General features: G+C 32.9%; 2 protein-coding genes across 2 annotated transcripts in view; one reads left to right on the top strand and one right to left on the bottom strand.

The window, feature by feature from the left end:
* Positions 1 to 13,368, bottom strand: part of LOC114342188 (D-2-hydroxyglutarate dehydrogenase, mitochondrial) — a 201,249-nt gene extending 187,881 nt beyond the window's left edge. The window contains exon 1 of the mRNA XM_050655653.1: positions 13,035 to 13,368. The gene's annotated coding sequence lies outside the window, so the exon portion shown is untranslated. The remainder of the gene's footprint in view (positions 1 to 13,034) is intronic.
* LOC114328363 (histone-lysine N-methyltransferase 2D-like) overlaps positions 1 to 22,459 on the top strand; it is a 797,359-nt gene that overhangs the window by 61,755 nt on the left and 713,145 nt on the right. Inside the window, exon 2 of the mRNA XM_050655649.1 lies at positions 8,662 to 8,682. The gene's annotated coding sequence lies outside the window, so the exon portion shown is untranslated. The remainder of the gene's footprint in view (positions 1 to 8,661; positions 8,683 to 22,459) is intronic.

The following is a 22,459-nucleotide window of genomic DNA, read 5'->3' as shown; positions in this document are numbered from 1 at the left end:
TATAAATTTTTTGCAAAAAGAGCAAACGGTATTCACTTTTCTGTCACAGTTTCGCGGACACTGGTAACAACGAGCACGTTTCTTAGCTGAATGGACGGATTGAGTTGCAACTTCGGTAGTTGGGTTTACCATTGGTATGCCACAATCTTTTAGAGCAGATTTTACATAGGCTTTATGTTTTATATATTTCGCTCTTTTTTCCATGTTGTTTCGAGCAAGGTCAGCCCCTAATTGTAACAGGAAAATACGTCTTCGTGAAAAATTATTTTTCTTCCAATCAGGATTTTTTTCAATGTATAAAATATAGGCATTTAGTGCACATATGTCTATAATATTCATAAAGAGCCTGAATGGCCAACGAGCAGTTCTTCTTTTACAGGAATATTCCCTAATCAGTTTGTCGGCATTATCAACACCACCCTTGGTATTATTATAGTCTAAAATCATCAAGGGTTTGTTTTGAGAGTCTTGACAAATTATATCACTATCGTGTTGACTTGAAAGAAGATGTACCATCCTGTGTATTTTAGGTATGTACGAAACCATAGCTAATTCTTTAGTAAAAGCAAATATTGACGACTCCGCAGGTCTTTTTGTCAAACTTAGTTGTGGTGGTGTATCAGGTTTATTTTTGCGGACGGTTCCAAGTAAAGTAAGGTTTTTAGATAAAAGATATTGAGCAAGAGGAACACTGGTAAAAAAGTTGTCAGTTGTAATTCCTCTCCAACTGCCATGATATGGTTCCACCAGATCTTTCACAACACGAAATCCCTGATTTTTCTCTATTGTACCACCTGGTAGTTTTCCAAGGTACACCTGAAGTTTTGATAAATGCTGGAGATGACATGCTTGAATTAGCAACAGCATTGGATATGGCGATTGTTAACACATTCTTTAAAAAGAGAGAAACTCAACTTATTACCTACAAAAGTGGACAACATCAATCCCAAATAGACTACTTCATGATAAGGAAAGAAGACATACGTGAATGTAAGGACTGCAAGGTAATAGTGAGTGAGACAGTAAGCCAACAACATAAGCTGCTTCTTCTGGACATCGAAGTAAAAAGCGAAACTAAACAAAAATATCGGAGAGGACCACAAAAAATCAAGTGGTGGCTGCTGAAAGATGAGAAAGAAGGTCTATTCAGGAGAAGAATAGTAGAAAAAATATGTTGGAACATGAAAGGAAGCCCTAATACAATTTGGAGAAAAATGGCCAGTAGTATTAGAGAGACTGCTATTGAAATACTTGGGAAAACGTCAGGAAAAAAGTTTGAGCATAAAGAGACTTGGTGGTGGTCAAACGAAGTACAAGGAAAAATAAAAGAGAAGAGAATATTATATAAAAAGTGGCAAGAAACCAGATCCGACATAGATCTTCAAAACTATATGGTGGCGAAAAAGGAAGCGAAAGTAGCAGTAGCAAAAGCCAAAGCAGAAGCGTATTCAAACCTATACGATCAACTTGATACCAGGGAAGGCGAAACGAAGATATATAAAATAGCCAAACAGAGAGCAAAGAAAGCAAAAGATTTTAATCAGATTAGATGTATCCGAGATGAAAATAATAAAATACTAGTTCACGAAAGGGAAGTCAAAAAGAGATGGAGAAAGTACTTTGACAGCTTATTAAATGAAGAATTTGACAGACAGCCTGTAGAGCCAACGGAGACAGTAGCAGCAATGGTCACCAAAATAACCAACGAGGAAGTGGCTCAAGCGCTTCAAAAAATAAAGAAAGGAAAAGCGGTAGGACCAGATGATATTCCTGGGGAAGTATGGAGAGCATTGGGAGAGACAGGAACAAGGTGGCTAGCAGGTCTATTTAATAGAATTATGGAAGTCGGACAAATGCCAGACGAATGGAGAAGCAGTATACTGGTACCTGTTTACAAAAACAAGGGAGATATACAACAATGTACAAACTACAGGGCTATAAAACTGCTTAGCCACACCATGAAAATATGGGAAAGAGTAATTGACAGACGGATACGTGAAGAGACCGAAATATCCGAGAATCAATTTGGCTTTATGCAGGGTAGATCAACAACAGATGCAATTTTCATTATAAGGCAATTGATGGAAAAATACAGGAGTAAAGAAACAAGCGCTCATATGGTATTCATTGATCTTGAGAAAGCATATGATAGAGTTCCTCGAGAGATTCTGTGGTGGGCACTCAATAAGAAAGGAGTCCCTGGTGAATATGTAAAGATTGTGAGGGATATGTATGAGGGAGTAACGACTAGTGTTAGGACAGGTGTGGGAGAGACTGATAAATTTCATGTGAAAGTAGGATTGCACCAAGGTTCTGTGCTTAGTCCGTATTTATTCTCATTAGTTGTGGACCAGATAACAACGAAACTACAGGGTAACATTCCATGGTGCTTAATGTATGCTGATGATGTCGTGTTAGTAGGAAATAGTGAAAGAGACCTAGAACAAAAACTGGAACAGTGGAGACAAGCTTCTGGAGGAAAAAGGTTTAAAACTTAGTAGGACAAAAACAGAGTATTTGGAATGTTCATTTAAAGATGGAGCTACTACAAATAAAATGGTATCTTTGGATGGTGAAATGATTGTGAAAAGCAATAGTTTTAAGTACCTAGGATCGGTATTACAGAGTAATGGAGAAATAGATGGAGATGCATGCAGTAGAATTAGGGCTGGATGGATGAAGTGGAAAGAAGCGAGTGGTGTGTTGTGTGACAGAAAAATTCCAATGAAGCTGAAGGGAAAATTCTATAAAACAGCCATAAGACCGGCTATGATGTACGGAACTGAATGTTGGGCAGTGAAAAAGAAAGAGGAACAACGAATGCATGTGGCGGAAATGAGAATGCTTAGATGGATGAGTGGAGTGACAAAGAAGGATAAAATTAGAAATGAGTATATTAGGGGAAGTCTAGGTGTGGCACCAATTGATGCCAAAATGAGAGAGCATAGGTTAAGATGGTTTGGTCATGTTCAACGTCGAGACGTTAATCACCCAATACGAAGAATAGCTGAAGTGCAGATTCCTGGAAGGAGTAGGAGAGGAAGACCAAAGAAGACCTGGGGGGAGGCGATAAGGCAGGACATGTTGGTAAAGGGGATTAACATTGATATGACCCAAGACAGAATTGTGTGGAGAAATGCAATTAGGGAAGCCGACCCCGCATAGGGATAAGGCAAAGAGAATGATGATGACCTGAAGTTTTGATAAATAAGATGTTTTAACATCCGCGGCAGCCCAAATTTTTATCCCATAGCGGCAAGGTTTTGATTTTATATATTGTCTAAAAGGACACTTTCCTCTAAAACTCACTAACTGTTCGTCAACGGTTATATGTTCGTATGGTTCAAAGGCTTTGTCACAGTTAGAGACGAACATGTCCCAAATTACTCGTATCGCCGCTAACTTATCCTGTTCCTTCCGCTCCACCCTGGTCACTTTGTCATCAAACCTCAAGAAACTCGATAATTCTTCAAATCGGTTCCTAGCTAATGCGGCTGTAAAAAATGACCGGCGTATTGAGGTGTCTGTAGACCATATCTCTCGTGTCGATTCTTTCCCACACCTTAAAGCACCAGCTTTGATAAGTGCTCCTAAAAAGCTATCCAGTTCATTGTTGGTAAGTACCGTCCACTCTTTTTTGTTATTCGGATGTTTTTCGTTCCACTCTTGATAACGCCTAACAGCTTCTTCATTAGTATGAAGGCATATGACATTCTTCATCTCTTCGGTCAAAAATAAATTGAAATAGTCTAAAAACGTGTTGGAATTTTTACTATAGTTTGTTAAGCCTGGATGTACATTTATAATATTTTTTTGTTGCCTCTTGGATCTCACGAAAGGTAGGCTATTCCACTGCATTCCAGATTTGGATGTATATGTTGGACCACTAACCTCACTAATATTATCGTCCACTTCGGTAGGTTCTGCATCTGATTCCTCGTCACTGTTGACTTCTAAATTGTCCTCAGTTTCCGAAACATTTTCCTCAAAAACATCTTGCTCTTCGCTATCTGATTCGTCGGTAATCTCATAGTCGAAATCGGAGTCTGATATCCCTTCTTCTATATTTCGGATAATTTTTTCATGTTCTTGGTCGCTTATTGTCATTTTCATTCTCTTACGGTCCATTTTTCAATGTAAACTGACGAAAAATGTTAAAAATAATAAAAATATTCTGGTGCCTCTAAATGCCCAATCGGGGTCACAGCGAGACCCCACTTATCTAAATCTCTCTTACAGACCACTGCACCTCACGAATGTTCGTGGTATACTAAGGCTAGGGCTCCACGGGCTGGAAATTGACGCTAGCAGTAGCCGCAAAACGAACTTAAGGTTCCGCAGAACGGAATAGGAATAGCCGAACTGTACCGACTACAGGACTTGTGCGTAGTCGGTTCAGTTCGGCTACTCCTATTCCGTTCCGTGGAACCTTAAGTTCGTTTTGCGGCTACTGCTAGCGTCAATTTCCAGCCCGTGGAGCCGTAGCCTAACAGAAAACGTAGGAGACACGTCCACACAAATACCTGATTGCGCGGTTGCCAAATGTTTCAAATAAAGATATTATAGCCAAAAATGTATGTCTGGGGTCCCATAGTGACCCCGATTGGGCATTTAAGGGTTAAGTAGTAGGTACATATCATTTTACACTCCTCTTTCTATACATTTGTAGCGGGAAATCAGTCCGCATTGATTTTTTGTCTTACAATTGATTGTGTGAGTTGGCTTTCTCCATTCCTTCTTCTTTTTTCCTTTGGATTTCCATTATCTAACACCTATCTTCCTAAGGTCCTCTCTTATCTGGTTTTCCCTAGTCTAACTAGTTAAAGTACCTGGTCTCCAATTATTAATTTTCTGGCTAACTGCTTCTGGATCCTCTCCTTTCTAGATGTCCTATCTATCTGAGTCTTTGTGCCTTGATAAATGTGACGGTGTCTTTTCCTGTAAAAAGTTCTCTTATATCGTCGTTCATCAATTTTCTATTACCATAAGTTTAGGTATTCCTGCTATTCCTCGAAATATTTTTCTCTCTAGGATCCTGTATCTTCCTCTATCAGGTATTAAATTATTACTTCCACAACATCTGCGATTACTGGTCTAATTGCTGCTCTGTAAATTTTCGGTTTAGTATCCTGAGTGAAATTCTTATCTTTTAGTTCTACTGGTTACTTGAAAGTGAGAAATTTTGGATATGGCTTGCTTCTATGATCTGCTCCATGCTTCTGGTTTCTGGTTATCAGTGAAATTAGTCTATCGTTGTTACATTCTATTGTATGCACCTACAATAGGGTGGAGCGAAAAATTCAATTTTCGAAATTTGAAGTGGGGTAGTGTGCAAAAGTTGTCTATCGGTATACAAAATAACGTGTTAAAAGCACAAATAAATTAAAAATATTTCAGAGGTTCCCCGAACGCTTCGAATTTTACAATAATAAGGTATATTACAGATAAATATGGTATTTTTATGGTTTACAACATCAATTTGATTCTCCACGGTCAAAAGTCAACAAGTGTATGAGTTCTGGGAAATTACTTGCGCGCGGGTCTGTGTCTGTAGCACGTGACATCACATCACAAGTTTCAGAAGACTGAGTCAGTTCTCTTCTCTGTGTACCGTGGGACGCCGTGGGTCAGTACGTGTTTAGTTACGGTATCGAGCGCGTCGCTTTGTTTTGTTTTCTGTGTTACGTATTTGGATTTTGTGTATTTTATTATAATCGCGCCATGCCAACAACAAGAAAAGAGACCTTTTGTGCAGTGTTTGGAGCGTCAAAAAAACTAAATGAACTAATGTTACCGACTTTTAGTGATGTAATGAGACATTTTTTATGGATTAGATTTCAGTTAAAACAAACTTCTAAAAAGGAACCAAATGTTTCTGAAATAATAGCACTAGTGACAACAGATTTGGAAGGACTTTGGACCAAAGCTTCGTTACCTGTTTTGTCACACAAAAGGATTACCGATATGTTAAACGGATATTATAAGAAATATCAAAATTTGAAGAAACCATTAAAAAGCAGAAAAACAACTGCCATGTCACTAAAACTAAAAAGCTTTCAAGATCATGCTAGTAGTACCCTTTTTGATATTACTTCATGTAAATGTGCCGATTTTGCTTTATGCAAGTGTAAAATAAAAGTTCCCTTAACAGAGAGGACTTTCTTATTAGACCAGCGAAGCCAACGTAAAATGTCAATCAGTTCCATAGATAAAATTGAAAGTAAAAAAATAGAAAAGAAAATGGCAAGGAAATTAAAAGATAGACCTAAAATCACCGAAGAACCAAGACAAACAGAAACTTTCATACAAGGTGTTACTTTACGAGAATCCGATTCTTCTGATAGTGTTTCAGAAACGTCAGAAACAAATTACCAATCGATTGCTTCAAGTTCCCAGTCATGTGAAAATATTGGACAAATGAGAATTTCCTTGCCAAAATTGGCGAAAGCGTGTGACAGAACAGGTGTCTCTGACAGAGCTGCAGCAATAATAGCTACTGCAGTTTTAGAGGATTTTAAAATAGTTACTCCATGCGATACTTCTAAAATAATCGATAGAAGTAAAATACGTCGTGCTAGAAAAAGGAAGAGAACTGATTATGAGAGCACAAGTAAGGAAGTGATAACGGGCTTATTTTTTGACGGTCGAAAAGACAAAACACTGTCGCAATGTATGAAGGGAAACAAACTTTATAGAAACACCGTCGTTGAAGAACATGTTGTATTAGTGTCAGAACCGGGCTCAAAGTTTATAGGACATGTGGCGCCGCAGTCTGGAACTGCATCTCATATAAAACAAGCAATCGTAAAGTTCTTAGAGACAAAGGTGGACTTTTCCCATTTAAATGCTATCGGATGTGACGGAACAGTTGTGAACACTGGAAATAAAAATGGTGCCATAAGAATGATGGAACTATATCTTAAACGCCCCGTTCAGTGGTTGATCTGCCTTTTTCACGCAAATGAATTACCCCTAAGGCACTTACTTCAAAAGTTAGATGGACCTTCAACAGGACCTAGCGGATATTCTGGTACCATTGGAAAAGCTTTAGAAACCTGTGAAAATTTGCCAGTTGTGTCATTTACTCCAATACAGAGTGGAAACTTTCCAGTGCTTGTTCCTGATGATCTAAGTACCGATCAAAAATATTTGTGGGATATATGTCAAACTGTTACTTCTGGCATTTGCACGGAGAGCCTAGCCAATCGAAACCCGGGCAAATTATCCCATTCCCGTTGGCTAACAGCTGCAAATAGGATACTTAGACTTTATATATCCTCAAATGAAGTCTCAAGTAATCTTCAAATTCTCAGCGAATACGTACTAAAGGTGTACGCACCTTTATGGTTCCATATTAAGCTAAAGCCGTCATGTAAGGACGGTCCTCGTCATCTGTTAAATATGATTAGATGGTCCAGAAATTTTGACAAGAAACTTTTGGAAATTATTGATCCCGTCATTCAGAGAAATGGTTTCTATGCTCATCCAGAAAATCTGTTACTTGCGATGGTAACAGATGAAACCAAGTCCATAAGGGAGCTAGGTTATCGTCGTCTCTTAAAAATTCGTCAGCAAAATCAAAATAATCAATATATACGATTTTTTACTATTCCAAAAATTAATTTTAATGCCACAGACTTTGTGGAACTCATTGATTGGCAGTCTTGCACGCTGACGGAACCTCCATTACTAGCTAATATTTCTAACAAAGACATTTTAGCTATGATAGAAGTGCCAGATCAAATGGAAATTGTTAAATATCCATGTAATACTCAAGCAGTTGAACGATGTGTCAGACTGGTTACCGAAGCATCTATGGCGGTCTGTGGGGAGGACAACAGGGATGGATTTATCAAATCAAGATTAGACTCACGACAACAGATGCCGCATTTTAATACAAAACGTGAGTATTCACTAGACACTACATAATACCATATTCACATTATGAGTTAGGGGGTGAAAATAATTTTTGGGGGTGGAGGGCGGTGGCGGAGGACGGTGGTGGTGGAACTCGTTTAGCAGCCACCTCCTCGTGGTGAGTTCTGGGTTGTATTTTAATGCTAAAGTATAAAATACAAGCGAAGAGCTGCTATTAATGTATACAACGTTATAGGCAAATTTCAAGTCCCGGGGGGAACCTCTAAATTACAACACAGGGGGTTGATTTTTTTTCCCTATAATATACTAGCTAATAGACAACTTTTGGGTACTAGCCCATTTCAAAAAAAGAAAAATGAAAAATATCGGTCAACTTCGCTCCACCCTAACCTACAACCATAGCAGTCTCCACCATATTTTTAATACTTTAATATTACATCCATACCATGAGACTTCTGTTATTTCTCTATAGCAGCTTTGATTTCGTCTAACATGATATCCGATTCTATTGTAGTTAGTAATGATAATGATCACATGAATTAAAGAAATTCAGTGATACCTTACAACTATGTTGTTTTCAAGGCCTATTACTTTATAATATTCCATAATAATTTAACGATAGTCTTACAAAGTAAAAGTTTTTTTTTTCATTTAAAAAGCACATAATCATTTTTTTTGCTTATTAGTTAATCAATTGTTATTATTAATTGCTTAATTATTAAAGAATTTCAATTACATTCACACGGTATCTGACAACTAATTATTTTCATTTCTTTGTTACAGGTTGAATCGTTAATCATCATTGTAAGTAGATTATTAATTAAATTATGCTGTTGTTTTTTAAGGGGTATTTTTCTTGTGGCATTTTGTTTTAATTGATATATTTGATGTGTCAACGAAAACCGTTTTCAAATTACAATTTTTTTAAATTTTGTTTTTTATTACTTGGAACGAATGTCGCATAAAAACAGCTAAAAAAATAGACAGAAAAGGAAATTCTAAACTTTTGAATTCCTGCTTAGCTAATTATTTTACATCAAAAGTCATGAGATAGGTACTATGTATTTGTAGAGCACTGAAATCTGTATTGAGCACAAAAATGTTAAAATTGTTACGTATTAAACAAATTCCTAAATTTTGTAAAAATTTGCCCGAGTATTGTTAGACCATAATATGAACATACTTAGTAAAGAATTTGTTTAATGTTGGTTAGAATGAAGTTAGATACAATATTTAAATTGTCAAGATTTTTATTTTGTACATATTATACATTATTATACATTCATTATCATCTTCCAAATCTTCATCAACTCTTTCAAACTCTATTTCTTATTCTGGAGCTCCATCATGTTCATCCAAATCTATTTCAATATCAACATTGTTGGGAATCATACCATTCTCATCTTAGTCTTACATGATTGTTCCAGACAAGCAGTGCAATAATCGGAACATTTCATCTCATTTTTAACGCAACTGCAAGATTTTGAACAATTTTTTGCAGTTGCAACTAATGGTTTTTAGTAAATTTTCGGAACTAATTGTTCTGTTGTTTGAACAGGTGTAATTAATTTTTTAAGCTCCCAACCCGAGTCTGATTGATCTAAATCTAAATCATTGTTCATCAATATATAGCAATTTGTTTATTAGCTTAAACATTGTACAGTTATTTAAAATTCCCTATGCTCCCCTCTTCAAAGGATTTCAATGATTTTAATTATACATATTTGAAAGCAAGAATGCCCCTTTATACGTAATACAATTTTCAAGTAAGTAGGTAGGTAAGTATTCAAAAAATTTTTTGTTAGCTGTGCATAATTTTGAAAATGAATGTCTTTTTTTTTCCAAAAATTTAAGTAGAATGCGAAATTATTTAGCGAAAGCTACTACTTGATCTATTACGCTGAAATTGTGTGTAGGTAGTTTTTTTTATTAAAAAAAAATTTCTGGGTAAATCTTGAAGGTTCTATGTGGCTTTTACACACCTGATAAAGATTATTGAAAAACATTGATTTTTGACCCCATTTTTAATGTTATTTTCTAAATTTTGCAATATAATAACTATTTTTTTAATCTGAAATTTAGTTTCTCTTGTAGGAAATTTATTTGCAAATTTTTTTTGTCGTCACAAAATTTTTCTAAAATGCTCCTAGCGCCGAGATATACTTACGAAAAGTAGAAAATAATTGATTTTTTTTTTTCACAAATTGTTTAATCAAAAATTTAGCCTACCTTTGTAGTGTCCCCATAGTGAGATTATCCATACTCTTTGGGGGAACACCGGGGGTCTGCGGGAAATTTTTTAAAAATTAGGGTTAAAATGGTGAGTTTTAAGGCATTTTTCACACACTTTTGAATGCCATAAAGATATTCAAAACTTATCTTCATTAAAGTATTTTGTCTAGCAACGAAAAATCAGCAATTTTTTTAAATTTTCGGGAGGGGGGAAGGTTGTATGCATGGCCCCCTCTCTGGATCCGCCCTTGGTTTTATAACAGATATAGTCGATTCGCTATTCTGAAACACAACTACATATCTAGAGACATTGGTAATTTTTTTTGAGAAGTTAGGTTGCTAGACGTGACTGGAAATTACTACACAAATAACAAACATAAATACCAGCTCATAGCCAATATTATTAATAATAAACAGACATAAATAGCATAAACCATACTAGTTCAGAGAAATAAGGAAAAAAAATATCATGTTGGTGACACATCCCCCTCCAGGCTGAAACCAAATTTTTCGAGTAATATGGTCATCTATGATAATAACCTATATGTTTCCTGCAGCCGATTTTGATGATATACATAGTTATAAACAAATGAAGATCAAAAAACGGTAAATTTTCGCTTTTTTCGTCTATAACCAAAAAGTTAAGTATTTTAAACAAATTTAAGAGTAATAAGCTCATAAACCGTATAAAAAACTTCAATATGGCGTTCGCTGAATATGTCTATCCTTATTGGTTACTTAGACAATTGCCAAATAAATAATAAATTTTGAGTTTTTATAAATATTCATAACTTATGTAAATATTAACTTAGAACCTTCTTATTACATGGAATGCTGAGACTTATGGTGCTTAAATTATACCCTAAATTCCAAAGCAATTGGTCAAATAGTTTAAAAGTTATTTAATTTGTTTATCCAAAATTAATTTTTTTTGCAACACTGTAAGTCAGAAAATGATGAAGTTACAGTAATATTTTGGATAGTTTATGAAAGAAGAAAATTTACAGTATTAATTTAATTTAAAAAAAATGACAAAAAATAATTATAGATATTGCAAAATAATTTTGCAAAAACATGTGAATTAAAAAAATGGGGGGGGGCTAACTTTGTCCCTAAATGTCCTAGAACAGTTGTTTTTCTTTCTAAGTGTGTATAAAAATTCAGTATTTCTAAATATGAAAAAATAATTTTTCTACGGGTAACGGTTAAAAAGTTATTCTAATTGTTTATAAGTAAGCAAAGAATGGACATGTTTTTGCAAAATAATTTTACACTGTTTAAAATTATTTTTTGTCATTTATTTTTAATTAAGGTAATAGTATAAATGTTCTTCTTTCATAAACTGTCAGAAGTATTATTGTAACCTCATAATTTTCTGACTTATAGTGTTGCAAAAAAAATGAATTTGGGAAAAATAAATTAAATAACTTTTAAACTATTTGACCAATTGCTATGAAATTTAAAATATAATTTAAGTACAAGAAGTCTCGGCATTCCGTGTAATAAGAAGATTCTAAGTTAATTTTTACCTAAGTTACGAATATTTATAAAAACTCAATATTTATGATTTATTTTGCAATTTTCTAAGCAACCAATAAGGTTGGACATATTCAGCGAATGTCATATTGAAGTTTTTTATACGATTTATGAGTTTCTTACTCTCAAATTTGTTTAAAGTGCTTAACTTTTTGGTAATAGACGAAAAAAGCGATAATTTACCGTTTTTCGATCTTCATTTGTTTATAACTATGTATATCATCAAAATCGGCTGCAGGAAACATATAGGTTAATAATATAGATGTCCATACTACTCAAAAAATTTGGTTTCGGCCTGGAGGGGGATGTGTCACGAGAAAAACCTTATTTCTCTGGACTATACGCCTTATTACGCCAATCAATAATTATTTATTTACACTTTACACCATTATAATGTATTGATAAAAAATGGAAAATTATTTATTGTACAAAATAAAAATATTTTGTAGAAATAAATTCCACAAAATTAAGATTAAGATTATTTGGGCTGTTAATAATAGTGTGAGGTAGGAATTTTTGTGTTGTATGTTTCCTATTCCGAATGTGTCAATATGAATCTCCTGAATATTTCACTTTGGGATTGTAGATTGTAGATTATATTACAATGTTCAAACTACTCCTAAATTCATACCGTGTGTATTTTTGTTGATATTTTTAAGCTTTTAAAGATTAAATTGCAAATTTGTTAACAGTTGTCACAGTCAATTGGCTTTTTTATATTCAGACATCAACACATTTTTTTAAACAGTTTAGTATACAGTATCATATACAAAAATACATTATCAACAATGTATGTTAATTATCTGAATATAAATATTTCAATTAGCATAATTAACACTATCTTTTACTTCAAAAACAAATCAAGATGCAGTAGAAATAAACAAATCAAGACACTTTAAATGCTACTAGCAAATCTACTTAGGTTGGTACCTAAACCTAACTCAGGTACCAGGAGCACTCCCGAATCATAATTTACAATGTATTATACATTGTAAATCCCAAATCATGATTTCCAATGTTTACCTATACATTGTAAATTCTGATTCGGGAGTGCTCTTAGTAGCATTTAACATGTCTTGGTTTGTTTATTTCTACTGCATCTTAATTGTAAATTTAGTAATTTGATTTTGTTAATGTATGCCTGGTTGCCTATCTTCTTTAACACAAAGCATAATTTTCCAAAGTAATAATTAATAAAATACTGAACGCTGGTGTATAATTAATTTTAATGTATTTATTATACAATAAAATAGATAAGCCTTTCTGTCCTATCGTACTGAACATAAAGGCCTTGTTCTTAAAACTGTTCCGTAAAGGTCATAAGGGTGAATTACAAATAACTAGTCAACACAATATTCATCCGATTTATTGACTCAAAATCTACCTACCAAGTATCCAATGATATCCTTTCTCCCTATCCGCTATCCTATATTCAAGGAATAACAAACAAGTTTTCACAACACAAACTTAATCAATCTAAACAACTACACAGTACACACATAACCTCACTTTATCGCGGAGAACTTAACAGCACCGAAACACGCCAAGTTTACAGTTGCAGCTTATTTTTTGTTGGGCATCGAGAAAACCGTCATTTCATCACGCAAGTTTGCAATCGCGTTTTGTAATCACATTGCTCGTACTTCGATAAATACGGATGTATTTCGCCGAATTTGTAACTAAGTTAAGTTGTATGGGTTGGCGGGACTGAACTCCATTCGGTCGTGTTTTGTTTGCGCCGAACAACGAGGCGGTGTTGCCAAAACGTGATAGTAGGAGTGTAAATTCGTTCTTTTGTTCTTGTTTTCTTTCATGTTTTGGGGGTGTAATCAAAATAGTTGGCAAATTGTAAATGTTAGTATTTTAAAACGTGTGGTGAGTTGTTTTATTATTTTCCTATAATACCTATATTATTAAATTATAGATTATTATTATCGAATTTTAAGATATTGTTTATAATATATTTTTTTTTTATATACCTATATCATAATACCTATATCGTATCGTGTTGCAAATTATAAGAGGGTGATTCTCGAAGATACCTAACTCTGGATCTGGATCGACATAGTGGCATAGGTTTTCAATATCGGTGAAAAACAACAGTACTTGTGAAAGGGGTACTTGTTGAACTGCAATTAAATTGAGTTGTGGAAATTACCTATAAAAGTAAAATGAAAACGAAACAACAAAAAAACTGTGTTGGTGTGCTGGATGGAAAAAATCCCTCATGTTATGCTTCGAACAACTTATACGAGCAGCAGAAGGTAAGTGTCGTAATATGTATTTCAAAACCGTTGTTTCTACTTTCTAATTATACTTTTTCTTTGTGTGCCCTGCTTGTTTTCAAGCGTTGACCATCGCATCGTCGTATTTAACGTCCATCAAGTTAGCAGGAGTTAGCAGAACAAAGTCAGCAGAACACAGAACACAGTTATTCTTATACCATAATTAAGTGTAAATTAAATGAAAATTTAATGTTCGAATCAAAAATTTATTGCTCTTTTAAAAGTTATCGCACGTTCTGCTAGCTTGATAATCAAGCTAGCAGAACACTAATGCAAAAATTTGATAAATCATTTATAATTGAATGCCAAAGTATTCTCTGAATTAAATGCTAATTTATTGTTCCAAGAAAAAAATTATTGCTCTTCTTTTAAAGATATCGCATGTTCTGCTAACTTGATAATCAAGCTAGCAGAACACTAATTCAAAAATTTGATATATCATTTATAATTGAATGCCAAAGTATTGTCTGAATTAAATGCTAATTTAATGTTCAAAGAAAAAATTTATTGCTCTTCTTCTTTCAAAGTTATTGCATGTTCTGCTAACTTGATAATCAAACTAGCAGAACAGTAGTTCAAAAATTGATAAATCATTTATAATTAAATGCCAAAGTATTCTTTGAATTAAATACAAATTTAATGTTCCAAGAAAAAATTTATTGCTCTTCATCTTTAAAAGATGTCGCATGTTATGCTAACTTGATAATCAAGCTAGCAGAACACTAATTCAAAAATTGATAAATCATTTATAATTGAATGCCAAAGTATTCTCTGAATTAAATGCTAATTTAATGTTCAAAGAAAAAATTTATTGCTCTTCTTCTTTAAAAGATATCGCATGTTCTGCTAGCTTGATAATCAAGCTAGCAGAACACTAATTCAAAAATTTGATATATCATTTATAATTGAATGCCAAAGTATTCTCTGAATTAAATGCTAATTTAATGTTCAAAGAAAAAATTTATTGCTCTTCTTCTTTCAAAGTTATCGCATGTTCTGCTAACTTGATAATCAAACTAGCAGAACAGTAGTTCAAAAATTGATAAATCATTTATAATTAAATGCCAAAGTATTCTTTGAATTAAATACAAATTTAATGTTCCAAGAAAAAATTTATTGCTCTTCTTCTTTAAAAGATATCGCATGTTCTGCTAACTTGATAATCAAGCTAGCAGAACACTAATTCAAAAATTGATAAATCATTTATAATTGAATGCCAAAGTATTCTCTGAATTAAATGCTAATTTAATGTTCAAAGAAAAAATTGATTGCTCTTCTTCTTTAAAAGATATCGCATGTTCTGCTAGCTTGGTAATCAAGCTAGCAGAACACTAATTCAAAAATTTGATATATCATTTATAATTGAATGCCAAAGTATTCTCTGAATTAAATACTAATTTAATGTTCAAAGAAAAAATTGATTGCTCTTCTTCTTTAAAAGATATCGCATGTTCTGCTAACTTGATAATCAAGCTAGCAGAACACTAATTCAAAAATTGATAAATCATTTATAATTGAATGCCAAAGTATTCTTTGAATTAAATGCTAATTTAATGTTCCAAGAAAAAAATTATTGCTCTTCTTCTTTAAAAGTTATTGCATGTTCTGCTAACTTGATAATCAAGCTAGCAGAACAGTAGTTCCAAAATTGATAAATGATTTATAATTAAATGCCATTATATATGATTTATAATTAAATGTGGTTATTGTTCTCTGGTTATACTTCTTTAGGCGCGATTGAGATTGAGGGTGAATTTATATTGATCTGCGCGCATGCGCACACCGACAGTTTGGTATTAGTCTTTATACGGGCTCTGATTGGGTGTTGAAATGATCTGTCAATAATTGTTCAATATGGAGGTTATCGGTAAACAAAAATGTTGTATAATATATTAGTTTTTATTGTTGTGAGGACAGAAATAAAATCAAATTTATAATTATAGTGACTTTTTAAATTAGTCTAAGAGCTAGTGAACCCTCCGACTAACGGTCGTCCTGTAAGGCTAAAAATTCTTCTAGTGATAATTCATAGCACACCAAGGCTAAAAACCATGACCTGGCAGGCCTCAGCGGTGCACGTGTATCTACCAGGTGAATCGAAAAGTGCAAATTTAGGGGGTAAAATAAACTTTCTCCTGTAAGGTTTAATTTTAAGTATGTGTTTGAGTAAGTCATTTAGAAGAAATGTGTACAATGACAGGCGATTCTGAAGAGCATAAGACCTTGCCAGGCGAGGGGAATGATTAGGGGTTTTTCCTAAAATTATTCTTTTTGCATCGAACAAATTTTTTTTAGGTTTTTTGAATCATTTCAAACAGAAAACGTCTTTAGTGATTTTTCTATTAAGTTAATAGCTTTTGTTATATGAGCGATTGAAAATTTTGAAAATTGAGAAATCGGCCATTTTTAACCCTAAATCGGACATTTATCTAAAAATTTCAATGTTGCCAAGGTACGTAGATATTCTTTAAACATTGATTGATGAAATCCCGAAGAGTTTTTTGCAATAAAATATCGAAAACCCCTTTGTTTTTTTAATTGCTAATCAAGCGTGTGCGACACTGTAGTATAAGTGAGGACGTTTGAGTTTGCATAAATTCATTATCTCGAGAATGGGCAAATTTCAAGAGAAATCCTCAGACAGGACGATTTTTATTTTTGAATTAGGACTTTTTGGCATATATATATAATACTAGTGACGTCATCAATCTGGGCGTGATGACGTAATCGATGATTTTTTTAAATAAGAGTAGGGGTTGTGTGATAGCTCATGTGAAAGGTTATTTAATTCTCTATTCAGTAATATAAACATTAACATAATTATTTATACAGGGTGTACAAAAAAATTTTTTCTTCTATTTGTCAAATGTAATCAAAGTTAATTAAATAAAAATTTTTTTTTGTACACCCTGTATAAATAATTATGTTAATGTTTATATTAGTGAATAGAAAATTCAATAACCTTACAAATGAGCTATCACACAACCCCTACTCTCATTTAAAAAAATCATCGATTACGTCACCACGCTCAGATGGATGACGTCACTAGTATTATATATATGCCAAAAAGACCTAATTTAAAAATAAAAATCGACCTCTCTGAGGATTTCTCTTGAAATTTGCCCATTCTCGAGATAATGAATTTATGCAAACTCAAACGTCCTCACTTATACTACAGTGTCGCACCTGCTTGATTAGCAATTAAAAAAACAAAGGGGTTTTCGATATTTTATTGCAAAAAACTCTTAGGGATTTCATCAATCAATGTTTAAAGAATATCTACGTATCTTGGCAACATTGAAATTTTTAGATAAATGTCCGATTTAGGGTTAAAAATGGCCGATTTCTCAATTTTCAAAATTTTCAATCGCTCATATAACAAAAGCTATTAACTTAAGAGAAAAATCACTAAAGACGTTTTCTGTTTGGAATGATTCAAAAAACCTAAAAAAAATTTGTTCGATGCAAAAAGAATAATTTTAGGGAAAACCCCTAATCTTTCCCCTCGCCTGGCAAGGTCTTATGCTCTTCAGAATCGCCTGTCATTGTACACATTTCTTCTGAATGACTTACTCAAACACATACTTAAATTTAAACCTTACAGGAGAAAGTTTATTTTACCCCCTTTTCGATTCACCTGGTAGATACACGTGCACCACTGAGGCCTGCCAGGTCATGGTTTTTAGCCTTGGTGTGCTATGAATTATCACTAAAAAAATTTCTAGCCTTACAGGACGACCGTTAGTCGGAGGGTTCACTAGCTCTTAGACTAAATAGTTTTGAAAAGCCACAGGTATGTAATTCTAAATGTTTCAGTTGTATTCCAATAAAAAATTATCTTCATACCTATTTGGAAAATGTAAAAATAATAATGTACTTACCTAGTACTTGCTATGCTATACCCCTAGTAGGCAATGCTTTAATTTACATAATCTGATTACGAACAAACTTTCTACAAATTTTTATCTAATGTTTCGTTTTCTTACTCTATATATTGTTGTATTTTAATTCGACAAAAATCAAACTAATAAAAATTCATATAACCAAAATGTCAAAAAGTTGTTCAGTTTGTGTATATTCCCACATGACGTATACGCGAAGGTGGTGCAGTTTGAAATCGCTTCGACTCTCGTATGGCGGGATACACGGGAAGTAGGTTCAAGCCCAATGCAAGTTATATCATTTTTTTATAGATTTTATGATTGTAAGTATATTATTATATAATTATTTTCAGAAAATACGTATTTTATTTAAAATTTTTGGCAACAATTATTGTTCAGAAATCATTTGTGGCATTTTTCAATGTGTTTGTGTGTGTTTTATTCTTTTATTTTTTTAATTTTTGGTATTGTTTTAATCAAAATTTTTGGAAAGTAGTGGAGAAACTGTTTGACGTATATTGATTTCGTTGAAATCATATAATAGAAGTATAACTTCTTACGTTCGTACAAAGTACACACATTCTTTTTTTTTAATTATAAAAATATCATTTTCGGTTTAATCAACTATTTTTTTCTAAACCAAGCATTCCAAACCGGTCAAATCACATGGATAGTATCAATTATACCTAAATAAAGTTAAAATTTCAAATTCATTTCTATTAGGATTGTATTGACGAGGGTTTAATTGTTACATTTAAAAAAAAAACAGCAGGGAGTGACTTTATTTTCGTCATAAGCCAGTCAGTTCGTATGTAAAAAACTTTTATCAGAGCTCATTTGAAAGGTTTTTTAATGAGCTTTAAAAGATGTCTCTTTCCCTGCTGTTTTCTGCTGTTTTCCCAAAAAATTACACCACATTCGAGTTACTTGAGATTGAAGGTTCTCCATTTCGAGGTTCTTCGAAAATAACCATTATTGGGTTTATAGAGGTCTTTCCTACCCGAATCTCTTTGTTTTTTGAAGTTATACTTCTTTACGATCGAGAGTGAAATTTTATAATACCGGGCGCATGCGCACACATACAGTATGTAGTTCGTTGCTAATCTTTCAAGATATGTATGTATCAGCGCTGTCAGCGCAAATAAGTCATTAAAAGGATATATTAGTGTTTTTAGTAAATGTATTATTTATTATAATTTTTGTGTCTTTGGATTTGTCTTTCTCGGGAATAAGATATTTTATAATAATAGTAAGTAGGGGAGAGTTGGATAAAACGGGATAGTCGGATAAAACGGGATACCTAGCCTAGAGACCTAACTAGTGCTGCTCTCAATCGGACAACGACGAAAACTTGTTCTCTGTCGTCATTTTAACATTCTCAGTTCGTTTTACCTCGATGCCACTATTTGATGAAAAGTTGTTGTGTTTAGAATTGTTTGACTCTATTTTTTTGGTACTTTGTACTTTTAAGTGCGTTGTTTTCTACATTATATTGCCTACATATCTAAACATATAATTCCGGTGACTATTAAATTTAATTAAGCACTGATTAACGAATATTCTCATGTATAGTCTATCTAATTTTACTTTTACGTTTAGGAAGGAGCCATTTTTGTTTTGAAAAATGTCTGAGTTGGACAAAACGGGACACTTATAAGTTGGATAAAATGGGATACAGTTTTTTATGTCCCGTTTTATCCACCTATTTATTTGTTGGCCTATTAATTTTTTAAATAGCGATAAAGCGTGTTTTCATACTGCAGAAAAGAACAACATATTTTTATGCGACTTTTGTTCTGATATACGTACCTAGTCCTAAATAAAAGGTCTTATTTCCCGTTTTGCAATAAAGCATAAAAAAGGCCTATTCTTAAGTTTCTGACTACTGAAGATAATGTTTTTCCAAAGGTAAATTTTGCTTTGCAGTCTTATATCTACGTGAAACAGTAGCGATCAACAGGTAGCGAAAACGCGTTCCAAGATTGCGGCTGTAATTTTGAATATATTTTCGAGATATTTGGCACACGTATTAGTAATATAATAAAGAATGGCGGTACAGAGCCCAATTTGAAAAATATATTAATATGTGGAAATTACTCTGTAATTAAATACAATATTAAAAAAACGAGCCTGTACCGCCATTAAGAAGAACAAAAAAAATACACTTTCTTCAAATAAACTTTTTTATCCGATGCCTAGATTTTGTGTCATTTTGGAACTACTAAAATTTTTTATTTCATTAGTAGATCGAAAATGACACAAAATCTAGGCATCGGATAAAAAAGTTTATTTGAAGAAAGTGTATTTTTTTGTTCTTCTTAATGGCGGTACAGGCTCGTTTTTTTAATATTGTATTTAATTACAGAGTAATTTCCACATATTAATATATTTTTCAAATTGGGCTCTGTACCGCCATTCTTTATTATATTACGAATACGTGTGCCAAATATCTCGAAAAAATATTCAAAATTACAGCCGCAATCTTGGAAGGCGTTTTTGCTACCTGTTGATCGCTACTGTTTCCTCTTAAATATACTTTTTAGATAATTTTATGCAAAAAATTAAATATTGTGAACCTATCCCGTTTTATCCAACCGTGGTATGCTAAAACGGGATGTGCAAGGGGTATTAATAAATATTTTTTTTACTATTTTCCAGTCATTAAAAATAGCCAAAAATGTTTTTTGTGTGCTTCAATAAATGTTATACCTATAAAAAATAATAATATGATAATTTTTTAACATTTTTTCCGTAATAAAAATAAACAAGAATGGTATCACGTTTGGTCCAACTCTCCCCTACCTATATTTAAAGTATTTTTATATACTTCACTTGGTCTATTAAATTTGTCAGTATGTATGAGAAATCTTGTAACCTGTCAAAGCAAAGGGAATATAGCTCAGTGGGAGAGCGTGTGACCGGAGATCGAGAGGTCCCGGGTTTAAATCCCGGACGATTCATATTCTTTTTTTTTAATTTTTGGTGTCGTTTTAATAAAACTTTTTTAAAAGTGGTAGATAAGAAAGTTAGTTTAATATTTAAATAAAATACAAATAACCTGTTAAGTAGGTATATTTATTTCTTTGAAATTATATAGAAGTATAACTTCTTACGTGCGTACAAAGTACACATACATTCTTTTTTTTATTAGCTACAATTTTGTTCTTAAGTCGACTTTACATTACATGATTTATCATGTGATTTGTCATATGATTTGGTCATGGAGTGAAATTTACATGTTTACACTGTGTGATTTGTCATATGATTTTGCATTGTTTATACGGCTCGTTTTGTCATAAGCATTGTCATGCGGCTCGTCATGGGAAAAATCATATGACAAATCACATGATAAATCATGTAGTGTAAAGTCGACTTTACTGATTTTTTCTATAAAATTAAATTTTTTAAGTTATTCACGAAAAACGGTTGAAAAACGTGAGTTTTTTCAATGAAAAATGCATAGTTTTAATCGCTAATAACTTGAAAAGTATCAACTTTGCAAAAAAATTTTATGGAACAAAATTTACTCAGAATTGGTCAATCTGTGGACTTCCATAGTTATTTTGATTTAAAAAATTTTCATCCTCTAGATGGGGTTGTTTTCACCCCCAGGGCAAAAGCCCGGTTCGACATAGGGTAGATTTTGAAGAAGAGGGTAAACCGAGCTTAGATACAAAATTTTCTTTAAAGTCGGTGTTGATTCTCAAAATTCCACGGTTTTACAGTTTTTTACCGCTGATGAATGGTCTAACCCAGCGATACTCAACCTTTTTCTTTCGTGAGTCACATAGTAGCTATTGCCACAGCTTGCGGGCCACAATTAAGATGAAGTAGTATACAGGGTGTTTCATTGGGAAACGGAAATACTTAAATGACGAATAGAGGTAAATGAGGTGGTCCTGGACATACTAAATTTATTGCTTCACCGACTTTATAACCGAGTTACAGGGTGTTTTATCGATTTTGCCCATTTCTTTCTGGATCCATAACTTTAGAACCTCCTTGTATATTTTTTTGATATTTGGTACACATATGTCACATTTAGAACCCAAACCACCCAACTACTAAACCCAAGAAAAATCCAGGTCCGGATTAAACAAAATTATAAATCCATTGTGACCTTGAAACAATATTCTGTATATTGAAATTTTCAAAACCCGTTTGCATATTTGAAAAGAGCTTTAATAGAGCTTCCATTTTTTGCGTAGACAATTCAATGACTTTAATTTTGAAATTATGTCGAAATTTCTAAGAACTTGGACTTTCAAAACAAAAATTTCGATATACATAATTTCAAAATTAATGTCATTAAATTGTCTGCGCAAGAAATTGAGGCGAGCAATTAAACTTAGTTTTTGTGCTATTTTCAAATGTGCAGACGAATTTTGCAAATTTTAATATACAGGGTGTTGTTTCAATGTCACAATTATTTTAATTTTTTTTTTGTTATTCCGAACCTGAATTTTTCTTGTTATTACTAAATGGGTCGTTGCAATGTAGTAAATAACTATTGATTATTTTTAAAATGAGTATTTGTTCATTAACTTTAATAATTTATTATTAACAGTTAATAATACCTTGCTTTTTAATCAGAGTTCTTAAAAAATTTCAATATAATTTAAAATTAAAGTCATTTTGTCTGCCTCA

This window comes from Diabrotica virgifera, chromosome 7, assembly GCF_917563875.1.
Source record: "Diabrotica virgifera virgifera chromosome 7, PGI_DIABVI_V3a".
Taxonomy (NCBI): domain Eukaryota; kingdom Metazoa; phylum Arthropoda; class Insecta; order Coleoptera; family Chrysomelidae; genus Diabrotica; species Diabrotica virgifera.
This window is presented reverse-complemented; position numbering and strand designations above follow the sequence as displayed.